Consider the following 12667-nt stretch of genomic DNA (forward strand, 5'->3'; position numbering starts at 1 on the left):
GGGCCGGCTCATGACTGCCCCCATTATCGTGAACATATACTTGCCACCATACTCTATACATGGAACGCTTAATCTCATTGCATTAATGCAGAATTTAGTCGATGTGTGTTTTTATAACAGCTTCAGCTCAGCCAATCAGAGTTCAGAACCAGACCCAAACAGATAATTTGATTGGTCACACCCATTTTCTGCTTGCTGTTTAGTGGTAACTGTCAAGTATGAACGGTTATCGGTCAAAAGAATTTGCCATAATTTACATCTTTCTACCTTCAGTTCACCTGGCTGTGGATTCCTGTCCCATATTTTCTTTTAGACGGTTTCTTTAGAAGTTGTGGCTGTTAAGCAACCCTACATACCTGACCGGATGCAGAAACTGCATTTAAAAAGTGTAAATGCGCTGTTGTGATTTGTTTATGATCCGTTTGGTTATGATGCGATCGCCATGACTGGATTATATTTAATGCATAAATCAAGGAGACAGCATGTGAGTGTAATTAGATCAAATGATCAGGTGTTTACAGAAGAGCAGTAGTTTTTTGCAGGGCTGGATCTGATCTCATAATGAGAATGTACAGTGAGATCATCTTAATAATTTGGGCTTAATAATTTAAAAAAATTTAACATGACTTTAAAAATTTCAGTATTCTGTGTGATCCCTTTAGCTTTAATGACACACTTGTTTATGTGGAAAAATAGTGTGTTTTTCCCAATATATTCCTCATGTCTGTGAGCTAGCATCACTTTTTCTTTACTTTGAGCTCCGTGTTCATGAGGCGTCGTATTGGTTTAGAAATGTCACACGCTATAAAGCTTCTTAGTGTTTGCAAGACAATGCTATCAAATTTTTTGACTTTGATAACATGTGATAGTGTTATTGATGATGCACTTTTATTTCTATGGTTTAAATGTGCTCTAGTTTTTGCTATATATTTAATATTAGTTGGGCGTTGTCATGTGACAAGACCTGACTAACCAGTGAGAAAAAAAACTGGCAGTTTGAAACACGGTCATGATACTATCTAAGGGATTTTAATCAGCAGAAGACGGGAATTTCATATCTTGATAATTTCCCAGCCCAGCTTTGATAACGGAAGAATTGCACAGAATGTGAAAGCTAAGACATGCAAGACGGCTATCTAAATGCTCAAGTTGGGGAAGAAGAAACAACTTCCAAATTCCTGATGTAGTCAGCAGTTCTGTAATACCTCCAGCAGTATTTTACACATTTCTGCAGATGAAGAAGAAGGGCTTCTGCTCTGTTAGTATTTTGGTACTGTCATACATAACACGCCAATTGTTCCTTATTTGAGCCATCTGGGTCCGGCTTGGCTGAGTCATCCAGTCCACCAGCAGAAGAAACTGCAGTCTTTCCTGCTACATCATAGCTTGTCATCGTATATCACACAGGACATGAACAGACACTGATTAATGCGGCCGCTGCTTTTCTCTCAACTAACAGAAGGTTAAGAATCAGGGATGTAAATCTCTGACCTCACAACTGTTTGCTTCCTTTCAGTGCTTCACATTTTCTAATTATTAATAGAAAATATACAGAAAACACAAACTTATTACTTGAGATTTTTTCCGCGGTAGTGGAAAAGACAACAGAGCTTTTTGGGGATATTTACATTTGAAAATAACCATAGAATTTTATTTTGGCCATCAACGCGATCCTAATTTACAAAAAAAGTTTGGTATTTTGGTCAAAATAATTCAAGCTAGTCTACTGTTCACTCCCTTCTCCATACAGTCCATTATGGGTCCATTTGAGTTCTGTTCTTTTGTGATGTCACAAAAACTAGCATGCTTTCTTGTATCTGCATATTCAGCCTATATATATTTGGTCTTCAAAGCACAGAAACAAAAACATCCTGTTTAATTCAAAGGCCAGAAGAGAAAAGTCATGTAAAAATGAATTATGTGAACAAACCATACAAATGTCATAAGTAGACCTCAAAAGATAAGAAACATGTTATACATGGGCCCTTTAATACATTGTGAGGTGTATTACGATCACGCTGTGCAGCAAGATATTTACAATACTAGCATTTTGTTCATATCGTGCAGCCCAAGTGACCTGCATGCTGGCCAGCCAGCTAGTGTTGAAGCTGGCCCCAGATGGCCCGTCCCATTTAAGAGCATTAAACGCTGATCAGAGATGGGCTCTGGCACCGAGCCAGGATGGCCCACTGCAGAGCGAGAGAGCGAAAAAGAGTGCGAAATGGAAGGAGAGAGGCTGATAGAGCAGCAAAGAGAGTAAAAATGAAGGTGCAAGAGGGAGAAATATAGAGAGGGACAGAGGGGTCCTTTAGGTCTCCATTAAATCAGCGCTCAGGCTTAAAGTGAAGTGGCAGGCCTGCTTGGTGCTTTCCAGGAAACGTGTGAACACACGCATACGCTGCTGGAGCTCTGATCGTAAAACTTTTATTTTTTTTAGAGGGCCATAAAACTTCTTGCTTCAATTCTGAATTGGCCCCGGACTGTGGCTGTCCTCCGTGCTTACTTTGTTAGAAATATGCACTCAGACTTAATTCGGTATTCAAGTAAGAGGAGATGGCGCATTGGCAAACATCTTCATCCTCCTGTTATCTGGGGTTGAATTGACCCCAGCAGTTTAAACTTCCGGGAAATATCAAAGTTCTTGTGGGAAGTAAGTTTCTCCTCCCCCACGTCATGTGAACAATCAGTGGTTCTCACGCTACTACAGGTATGGCTATTGTGGGTCAGGGCCCTAAAGCAGAGGGAATATTATAGCGACCGTAATAATAACCAAAGCAACCGAAACAAATGTGTGTAAAATGTTAACATTTCTTATTTTTAATACAACTCAAACAGAAACACAGAGCACTCAGGACACATATTAACATATCATCACGTTACTTTTGTTTACCAAGTTGTCCACATTAAATTAAGAAAAGTCATTAAATTTGCAGCAAAAAACGATCCCGATCGTCTCTTTAGAGACGTTAAACATTAAATGGGGTCAAATTGACAAAAAAGTGAGTCGTCCAAAAGCTCTTCCCATTATGCTGCTCATAACTGAAATGTTCAACAGACTCACCAACCTGGTTAGGGTTGCCAGATTGGGCAGGATCACCTCGTGCCCTTAAGCAGCATTTTATGCTGCTTGCTCTTACGGTAATTGTTTACAGTGATGTTTTTATTACCTTTTAGCATTTCAAGTTTCATGAATAGTGAACAAATGAGAGTAATCGATGTAATCACAACAATAAATGTGATCAGAGATATGTGATATGAGATCGTTGATAATGAAAATATTCCACAGTAGTTGTTGTGTATTGTAGTCAATGCTTTTGTCCATATTGTGCAACCCTACTTGACAGTTCACTTATCTTGTAGGGTGAACAAACTCCTGCGTGGACACAGACTTTATCATCATTAGCTATCGGGCTGACGACAACGAATGCACAGTCCAGGATATATAAAAAAAAAAGACGACTGCTCTTGTGGTAGCATGGCAACGTAACGGATATGTCTGCTTTCTATGAGCACAAATGAAAGTGGCTCAAATCTGATTGGAAAGCTCCAAATTCCCGTGTTGGCCAAACAGTTTGGTGCCTCGGCCCTGTAATGTGAAAGTGGCCATAGAAAGTGAAGCATTAAGAGCTTGGGGCTCTTAATGGTTCATGGCTCAGCTGGGGAGTTTCGACCCATATAACATGCTGTTAATCTTAAACATGGCCTGTTCTGAGGTCTACCCAGGCAGGCTTACCCACTATAATTCCATGTTTGCGTCATACCTTGTTTGTAGGGAGCACAGAGGAAGGCCACTCAGTGAGTAAACATATGCATCATACCAAGAAGCGTGTATAATTATGGACATGGCTCATGAGATAAAATGAAAATGCTTAAAAATACTCATCATTTTAATCATTTTTCCATCTTGCCATAATATTGTGTTTATGAGCTCTGCTCAAGTCAGTGTAATGTTTTTGTTATATGTTCCATTCGTTTTTATGTCAGCTATGCAATCACATTATTATGAAGTGTTTCATGCACGTGCCTTACAGAATGTTCACTTATAAGCAGTTAGATTGTGCAGTTTTATGTGTATGTAATCCATCTCAAACACTATCAGTTGTTCAGTTAGCAGGCCATTAGTATAGTGGAGTGAATATGCAGTTATATGGCCTGTACCGGAGGTTGGCAACCCAAACACTGCACTGTCTTGTCTGTTTACCGTGTCTAATGTCTGTTTTATTTATTGTATTCATCATATTGTTTCTAGTTTAATGCTTGCGCACTTACATCTGCACGTTTGCACTTTGTCTGTGCTGTGTTATTTTCTTCCATGTTGCACCATGGAACGGTGAATTCGCTCCACTGTGTACTTGTACACAGATGGAACGACAATAGAAGCATTTTGTCCTTTCAACAAATATCAAACCAGCTTGGGAGCCACAACATTTAATGTGTATTTTATTGATGTAACCCCCAAAAATGCAGACTTTGCTCTGCTGTAGCCTCTTAAGGTCCTTGAAACCACCGGTGGTTCCAAAACGCACTTGGTCGTATTCTTCATAACTTTCATATTTCGCAAGCTGCGTTCAAAAAGTGGGTGTCTTGAGCTGTCTTCTCTCCAATCAAATAGATAGGGTAATGTAATTTTAAACCCTTATAATAGAAGCTGAACTCACAATTTTTCGTCTACTGAAAAAAGTCTACTTTCATCGACCCATTTTTCCACAAATCTGGGCTATAAACTATAAACAGATGGCATTTCTTCAGTGATCTGCTCTGTAAAAATAATTTTTATTAAAAAAAAATAAAGAGTGTCTACGATTTTTGGCTTTCAGCAGTAAATTGTAAGCATATAGCAATACGTGTATGACCATAAAATGACCATGTGACCATTTGCTGTTAATTTGAGGGCAGCTTTTACAAAAATAAGTAAATTAAATCAAAATTTACATTTGTTTCATGCAGTTACTGAATAATTTGCCTTAAGATTTGGTCATGCAAATTCAGATGGACAAACCAAAATATACCCTGGAGCATAAGAGGCTAAGCTTCAGCTCAGCTGTAGCCCCTTTTCTCGCATCTCGGACAGGAAACTTTTCCTCACGTTTCTTGTAAGATGTCTCTCAACATTCGATTTGTTAAGAGGCTGAAATCAGCTTCTCATTCTCCAGCTTCTTGTTCAGATTTTCCCCTTCGACCCTAAATGCTGCCTCAGGCTTCAGAATGTAACTCCGGCACCATTTAAGGTGGGATGGGAAAATTCGAACAAGAAGCTGGCGAATGAGAAGCTGACTTCAGCTTCATGACGTTTTAGTGTTTGACAGTTTCTCATGGCAGATTAAACGTATCAGGAAACCAGCTGGAGTCTCCAAATGATCGATGTTCATCTTAAATCTTTCTCTTTGCCTTTTCGTCAGTTACTAGCTAAGCCAGATTTGTTGTCTGTGGTGACCAGCAGTCTGCGCACCAACCTTAAGGGTTAAAGGATAAATTAGTAACGCATTAACTCCAAAGTTTAAGACCATTTATTGTTAAAACTGTGTTAGAATGACCAGCAGAGCTTTATTTTACCGCAAAGGAAGATTATTTTGCTTTTACTTAAACGTCTAATTCTGCTGTGGAGCTGCAACAGGGCAGTAAAAGACCCCTAGCCTACACCAACATATGGCATGACTGCAGTAATAATAATGTAAATACATTAGAGCCCACTGACTGCACTTGTTTGAGAGGATTGCAGTTACTTAAAGGGGACCAGTTACACTGTGGAATAGTCTTGATCTGTATGCACATCATAACATAATAACCATCATGACATTTTGCAGCGTACTTGAGAGATATTTAATTATTTTATTCCAGAATTCCCAGATTTTATTCCTATATCTCCCAGAGTTCATCTATTTCAGCTTAGTGGGGGGCGTGACTATATCAGCACCGCATGGCATGGCAAAGCCCCCTCATTCTGCCTCAAGTTCAGCATCACTACTTTTGGTAAAGGAGTGTATTTTCTATAAAACTGATTAAACATACTCTGAGTCAGTCAGCATGCTGCCTTGTGTTGGTGAAGAATGTGCCGGAATAAAAGTCTCTATCACACGCTGCTGAAAGACTGTGAAAGCGCTAGCAAGTGTTTGGCTGCTATAAATAACTGAACTGCGACAAAAACACCAAAAACACATCATTAGATATAACAAGAACAGTGTTCAGACGACTTCAAGCCGAGGATTTCAAGGATTTAGTTTGGACCTTTTGAACATCAGATCCAGCCTGGAGTTTATTCTTTCTGTGAGCACAATTGGCAGAAACACTACCAAAAGGGGAAAACTGAGAGCTGAGGTAAGCTTTCTATAACTGGTCATAACTAGTAGCTGACATTATAGTAACATTATTGCTATAGCAGTATAACATTACAATAGCAATAACATTGCAGCAAAGCTACTGAAATACTCTGAGGGGAAATGCATTTTTCATGTATACGTTGATATTGTACTTTAGCCAAGCCCCCTGTCTCTGTTGTCTCTCTTCTGTCATCTTTTCAGGGAATATTGGTTAAATATTATCTGGTCTTCTGCTCATTTCAGAATCAAACGTTTCATATTGCGCCTCTACCAAATCCCTAGACTGTCGGACAGTCCGCTCCAATAACTGGGTTCTCGGTGGGGTCGACTGTTTGGGAGTTTGAAGGGGTTGAGCTGGTGAATTGAAGTGTACAGACCATGCATGCTATGCCGCTGCAGTGATTCTTGGGAGCCGAGTCCTCTCTCTCTCTTTGAAACGTGCCCAAAGACGTCACTGGTACGTGTTTTCCTGTGGGTTTTTTTCAAACCTCTGGTGTGACGCAGCACCATCTGACATGAACAAAATAGCCAAACGTGACTTCCTCTTTAAGCTGTCTGCAGACTTTTCCCCCAGTCTTTAGATTTCACAATCATATTATACTGCAACTAGCAAAATGTTGTCTTTGATGTGTTGGGTTGAGGAAATAGCAGTAAATGCATTCATGAAGACACATCATGGGTTTGTTTAACTGCTAAATATGACAATTCTGGTGTTTTAGCATTATTTTATTAGTTAGTGTTTTGTGCAAGCCACGTCTGACACTGCGCATAATTCTGTGTAACTGTAGACGTGTGTGTGTGTGTGTGTGTGTGTGTGTGTGTGTACAACAGAGTAGTTTATCATTGCGACAGTACAACCAAAGTTAGTTTCTAAGTAAACATTGCTAGGAAGCAAGAAGGCTAATCAGCAAGTTTGGTCATTTAAGCTTTGTACTTTAAGACTTTGTATACCTTGTATGTTGCAGACCGAAGAGTCCTAACTATTGAGTGGTCCGACCAAGCATGGGCATATCACTAGAATAGTAGAGTAACTTTGTGTTTCAAACATTTTATTGTGTTTTCAACGTTAATTCAGTACAGACTCGGCTTAGTATTCCTACTACCCCTCATAAGAAGATTTGGCTACAATATCCTACCTATACATTTCAATACTGGTAGCGTTGTCTGATAGAGTGATTTAGGCTATTACAATATCCTGCCTATGTATTTCAATGCTGTTAAAATGGTCTGATAGGGAGATTTAGGCTATTACAATATCCTGCCTATGTATTTCAATGCTGTTAAAATGGTCTGATAGGGAGATTTAGGCTATTACAATATCCTGCCTATGTATTTCAATGCTGTTAAAATGGTCTGATAGGGAGATTTAGGCTATTACAATATCCTGCCTGTGTATTTCAATGCTGTTAAAATGGTCTGATAGGGAGATTTAGGCTATTACAATATCCTGCCTATGTATTTCAATGCTGTTAAAATGGTCTGATAGGGAGATTTAGGCTATTACAATATCCTGCCTATGTATTTCAATGCTGTTAAAATGGTCTGATAGGGAGATTTAGGCTATTACAATATCCTGCCTAAACATTTCAGTGCTGTTAACATTGTCTGATCAGAATATCAACATATGCTACCTACAGTTTTATGCGTGGAGCTACTACCTATAAATATGTCGTATGGTAAGACTATTTGAAGAGCACAGTTCCTAGGAACACCGGAAAAATTCCAGTTGTCGCTTTCGATCAATGCTTGGTTCAAGTCACTGCTGGGCAGAGCCAGATTAGGATCCTTTGGTGCCCATGCGCAATAGACCTGTGGTGCCTCATCCCCATGAACATACTCATAATAACCTGTTGCTGAATAAGTCTTAGGATGGTTTTGATGAAGTCCAGTTGGTTGTAAATTGAACCTAAGTTAACTCCTCATCTAAGGCTTTGTCTGAATCGGTCAGTTATGCCAGTGAGAGCAGAAAATGTGTGAACAGACCCTGAAAATAATTTAAAATGTGCACTTTTGTGGGCAGTTACCCAGATCATGCATATGGTAGATCTGGCAGTGCTGGCGGGAACGTATTGTGATGTTCTGCACTAAATGAGGGGAATCAGCATCAGAGCACTTCAATTCTTCTAGCATCACATCAGTGCAGCACTGTCTACATAATCTGCCTGTTTTTACATCTGAGTCTTTGCAGACGCTCATCGTTTCTCACCGCTCATCGGCCTAATAGCAACAGACGATCAGTAAAGTAAGGGATGCAAGGCTTTTGATTGTGGAAAGTACAGCGCTAGTGACCTGATTGATTTGTCAGTTTGAATTTAACCAGTCATAAAGAGGCAGATATCAAGGAAGGTTTATTAATATTGATTTGACTACAATTCGCACAAACATTAAATCATTCATCACAGTTATTGATGTGACAGTTAATCAGGTAAGCACATGATCGCGAAGGTCTTACATGTTTTTTGGGTTTATGAAGTAAAGACAGTCCAACAGATCAGTTCTGAGATCTTTTGATGAGTTTTCAGCTTTCTCACTTCATATACAAGCAAATGTATTTAAATCTGTATGCGAAAGTTTGGGCACCTCAGGTAAAATGACAAGTTTTGTTGATTTTCTTAAGTGAGATGGTTTTCAACAAGAGAATATGCTTCTACACATTTTAATGCAGAATTATTGCTTATATGCCTAAATTTAAGATTTGAAAAAAAGACATTTAATAATATTTGCTTTAATTTTTTTTTTAAACAATATGTTAAAATTGACTGAAATTTGTAGAAAAATACCATAATGAACTTCCCTTTAGAGCATGTGTTAATTTTCATGGGGAAAATCAACAAAACATCTCGTAGGACTGCAACTATATATATTATATATTTTATATATATATATATATATATATATATATATATATATATATATATATATATATATATATTAGGGCTGTCAAACAATTGAAAAAATTAATCACGATTAATCTCAGAATTTCATATAGTTAATCGTGATTAATTGCGATTTTTAAGTGAAATGTTACAATTAAAATGGTGAACACATTTTATGCTAGATGTTAAAAACTGCTGGGACAAGAGAAAACTGTAAGGGAATTTTATTCACTTTTATTCAAATATAAGACGTAGTCACATATTACTGTGTCTCAGTTCAGATACGTGTAACAAAAGAAAATAAAAACTACATAAAACTTCAATTGTGCTGAAGTTGTATTCAGTCACAGCCTATAGGACTTCACAGTCCTGCGCAAACAAAAATAAATTACACAAAGTTGGACTTCATTAAAGACATACAGTGTCATACCACAGAGCTACAGCACTGTAAACAGCCTAATAATCCGTTAAAAATCCGAATAACACCTCAATCGGAATAGAATACGTCCATGTAAACACCATTCGGAATACAATTTCTATCCGATTGAACGAGGTGGGTAATCCTCTAAATAACCCGTTAAATAGAAGAAGAATATCTGTGTAAACGCCTGAATCCGATTACATTCCAATCGGAACGTGTAAGTTCCGAAAGGTTTATACCGTTCAACACGACTGGACCTCACGGGATGTTCGCTGTCATGGTAACGGTTACTCTGAGAGCTACTCCACACATGTGCGTCATTTTGCATCGTTTTACTTGTAGCAAGCATGTAAACAAAGATTTTCATCAGGCAGTTGAGCAGAGTGAGAATAAACACCTCAGTCTGAGTCTGTAATCCGATTGTTTTCAGTCGGATTGGGAAAAATCTTTGCATGTAAACACAGACATTCACTCCTCTACTCTTAATGAGAGACGCCGCGCACGGTCAAGTCTATATAATATATATATATTAGGGCTGTCGGCTGACCGTAGTTCATGTTGAGACTTGACCGTGCGCTGCGTCTATATATATATTACTGTAATATATATATTACTGTTGTCAGAAGAAAACCTTGTATCTCCAAAATGGTAACTCTACAGGAGAAGGACAAAACATGCTTTACTCTTAATGTAAGTCAGTGGAACCAGACTTTTTTCTGGTTGATTTCTGGCTGTTTATTTTAGTCCATTCATCATGAAATTTCCACGCTATGGAAATGGCAACAGGCATTTTTAAATTATTTCAAACGCTGGCAAATGAGATATGAGGTTCCTTCCGACAACAGCGATATGATATAAATAATAAAGCATATAAAGAAAAAAGAGGGTTGGGTTTAGGTTTTGGGTTGAGGTTAAGTTTAGGGTTAGGATTAGAACCAGGCTTAGAGTTAAAGAAGATTATGGTCAATTTAGTAGATATTTAGTTGAAAGCATCTACAAAGCATCTAAGGTGGACTTTCCAAATAATGTGTTACCAAACTATCTACCAATGAGAAGACCCTTTCAGAAGACACGATTTCTCAAAAATCAAGGAAGAATGTCTGGAAAAGAGTTAAAGAATCTTAAAATATTCTTATAACAGTCTCATATCGAGAAATATTAGACACATTGATTGTATTTAACATGTTTTTCACTTGCTAAGGTATCATTATTACAATGCAAATCGCTCCCTACTTCTGATGCTTTGCACTACATGGGTCACAAAATATGTTTTTCAGAATCAAATGGTGTAGTAAATATCCAGTAGGGAGACGTGCTGCCAGTGGCTGAATCCCAAATGGAGTTCTTGGACATTTAATGCACCATCAGGATGTAAAATCCATTGTCTTATGATCTATGCAGTGCACTTTATAGTGAGCAGGTTCATAGTGTTTGTGTCCTAAGCAGTGGGTAGCTATTTGTGGCTCGCAGGAAAACTTCAAACGTGAGGTTAATGGACCGTGGGTCAGTGGCAGGAACTGTGCTGCAACAGGGCAGGAAGTGTTGTGATGGAGCTGACGTGGGGTTCGTCCACACTTCCTGCGAGTGCGGTTGCAGGCTGTGGCCAGCAGGTGAAGCCAGAGAACACAGTGGGAGAGGAAACGGTTGCTGCTCCAGCTCCACAGCTCTGCCCTCTAGGCCCCTCCACATTCAGCCTCATCAAAACAGCTATTAAAGCCTCTCCATGGTTAATCTAATTATGCTGCTACCTGTGTGGTGCATGTTGGTGATGTAACATGCAGATAATTTTATGTAAATAAACCCCTGCCCTGCTCTAATGCACTCACTTCTACCCAGGAAAGGCTCGTTAATGAGCTGATTAGCTGGATCAGGTGTGTTATAGCAAGGAAAACGCTGAAATATGCAGGGCAGCGGACCTCCTGGACCAGAGCTGATCTTTAGCAATGGTTTTGAGCTGTTTTTTCATGCATGTGAAGGACCGGTTTTGCTGGCGATATGTTGTTTCATGTTGATGAAGGTAATTTGTTTTGCCTGAGTTTTTACCCTGTTTACAGTGTCTGCTGTTACCTTGTTGACAAATATGTTTGAATTTGAATATCAAAAACACCTCATTGGTGACATCAGAATTGAATTCCACAGCTATATATATATATATATATATATATATATATATAATTAAAGTGTTGTGATGTAAACAAAGTTTGAAGAGGAATTCCACCCATTTTTCTAATTTTCTGCACAAGTAAATTGTTATGATGAGTCACTCAGAGGGGTGTGATGTGAATTGCTCCATTTTAAGCCAGTCACAGTTATTATGTAATTGCTTAATTGCAATGATTTGAGATGATCACAAATATTTGAAATGATTGCAATTATTTAAGATAGATTTCACAATCATGTTATGCTACAAAAAAGTAAAAATGTATGTGTGGGTACACAAGACTGGTAAATTAATATAAACCGAAAAGCAGTAAATGATTTCATTGAGACGTGTCGTGGGATTTGAACACAAGAAAAGTTGTAACGTCTAACTTTGTAACTAGTCTTAACATGTTTCTTGGGCAGCATGAGTAATGTTTGTTTATTTGTTTGTTAAATATATATCAAATATATATTATAATTATATATTTGGGGCAGTCGTGGGCTGGAGGTTAGGGATCTGGCCCTGTGACCGGAAGGTTGCCGGTTCGATCCCCAGGGCTGACAGTCCATGACTGAGGTGTCCTTGAGCAAGACACCTAACCCCCAACTGCTCCCCGGGTGCCGTGGATAGGGCTGCCCACCGCTCCGGGCAAGTGTGCTCACTGCCCCCTAGTGTGTGTGTTCACTAGTGTGTATGTGGTGTTTCACTTCACGGATGGGTTAAATGCGGAGGTGGAATTTCCCCAGTTGTGGGATCAAAAAAGTATCACTTAATCACTTAAACTCCAAAATGATACCTTTACACGGGAAGGAAAAACATGCTGTACTTTTAGTGTAAGTCAGTGGAACCAGACTTTTTTTGGGCCGTTTCTTTTGGTCCATTCATCTTGAACTTCACTCATAATGTAAAG

The 12667-nt window shown here is 38.8% G+C and overlaps 1 protein-coding gene across 2 annotated transcripts in view; it reads left to right on the plus strand.

Moving 5' to 3' along the window:
• The window catches only part of hdac5 (histone deacetylase 5), a 144493-nt gene that overhangs the window by 14113 nt on the left and 117713 nt on the right, over nucleotides 1-12667 (plus strand). Inside the window, exon 1 of one of the 2 annotated variants that reach the window (XM_037537859.1) lies at nucleotides 6299-6315. The exons of the other annotated variant lie outside the window; for it this stretch is intronic. The gene's annotated coding sequence lies outside the window, so the exon portion shown is untranslated. Of the gene's footprint in view, nucleotides 1-6298; nucleotides 6316-12667 lie in introns of those variants that run through there. 2 annotated transcript variants of the gene reach the window in all.

The sequence above is a fragment of the Pygocentrus nattereri genome, chromosome 1 (genome assembly GCF_015220715.1).
Source record: "Pygocentrus nattereri isolate fPygNat1 chromosome 1, fPygNat1.pri, whole genome shotgun sequence".
NCBI classification, from domain to species: domain Eukaryota; kingdom Metazoa; phylum Chordata; class Actinopteri; order Characiformes; family Serrasalmidae; genus Pygocentrus; species Pygocentrus nattereri.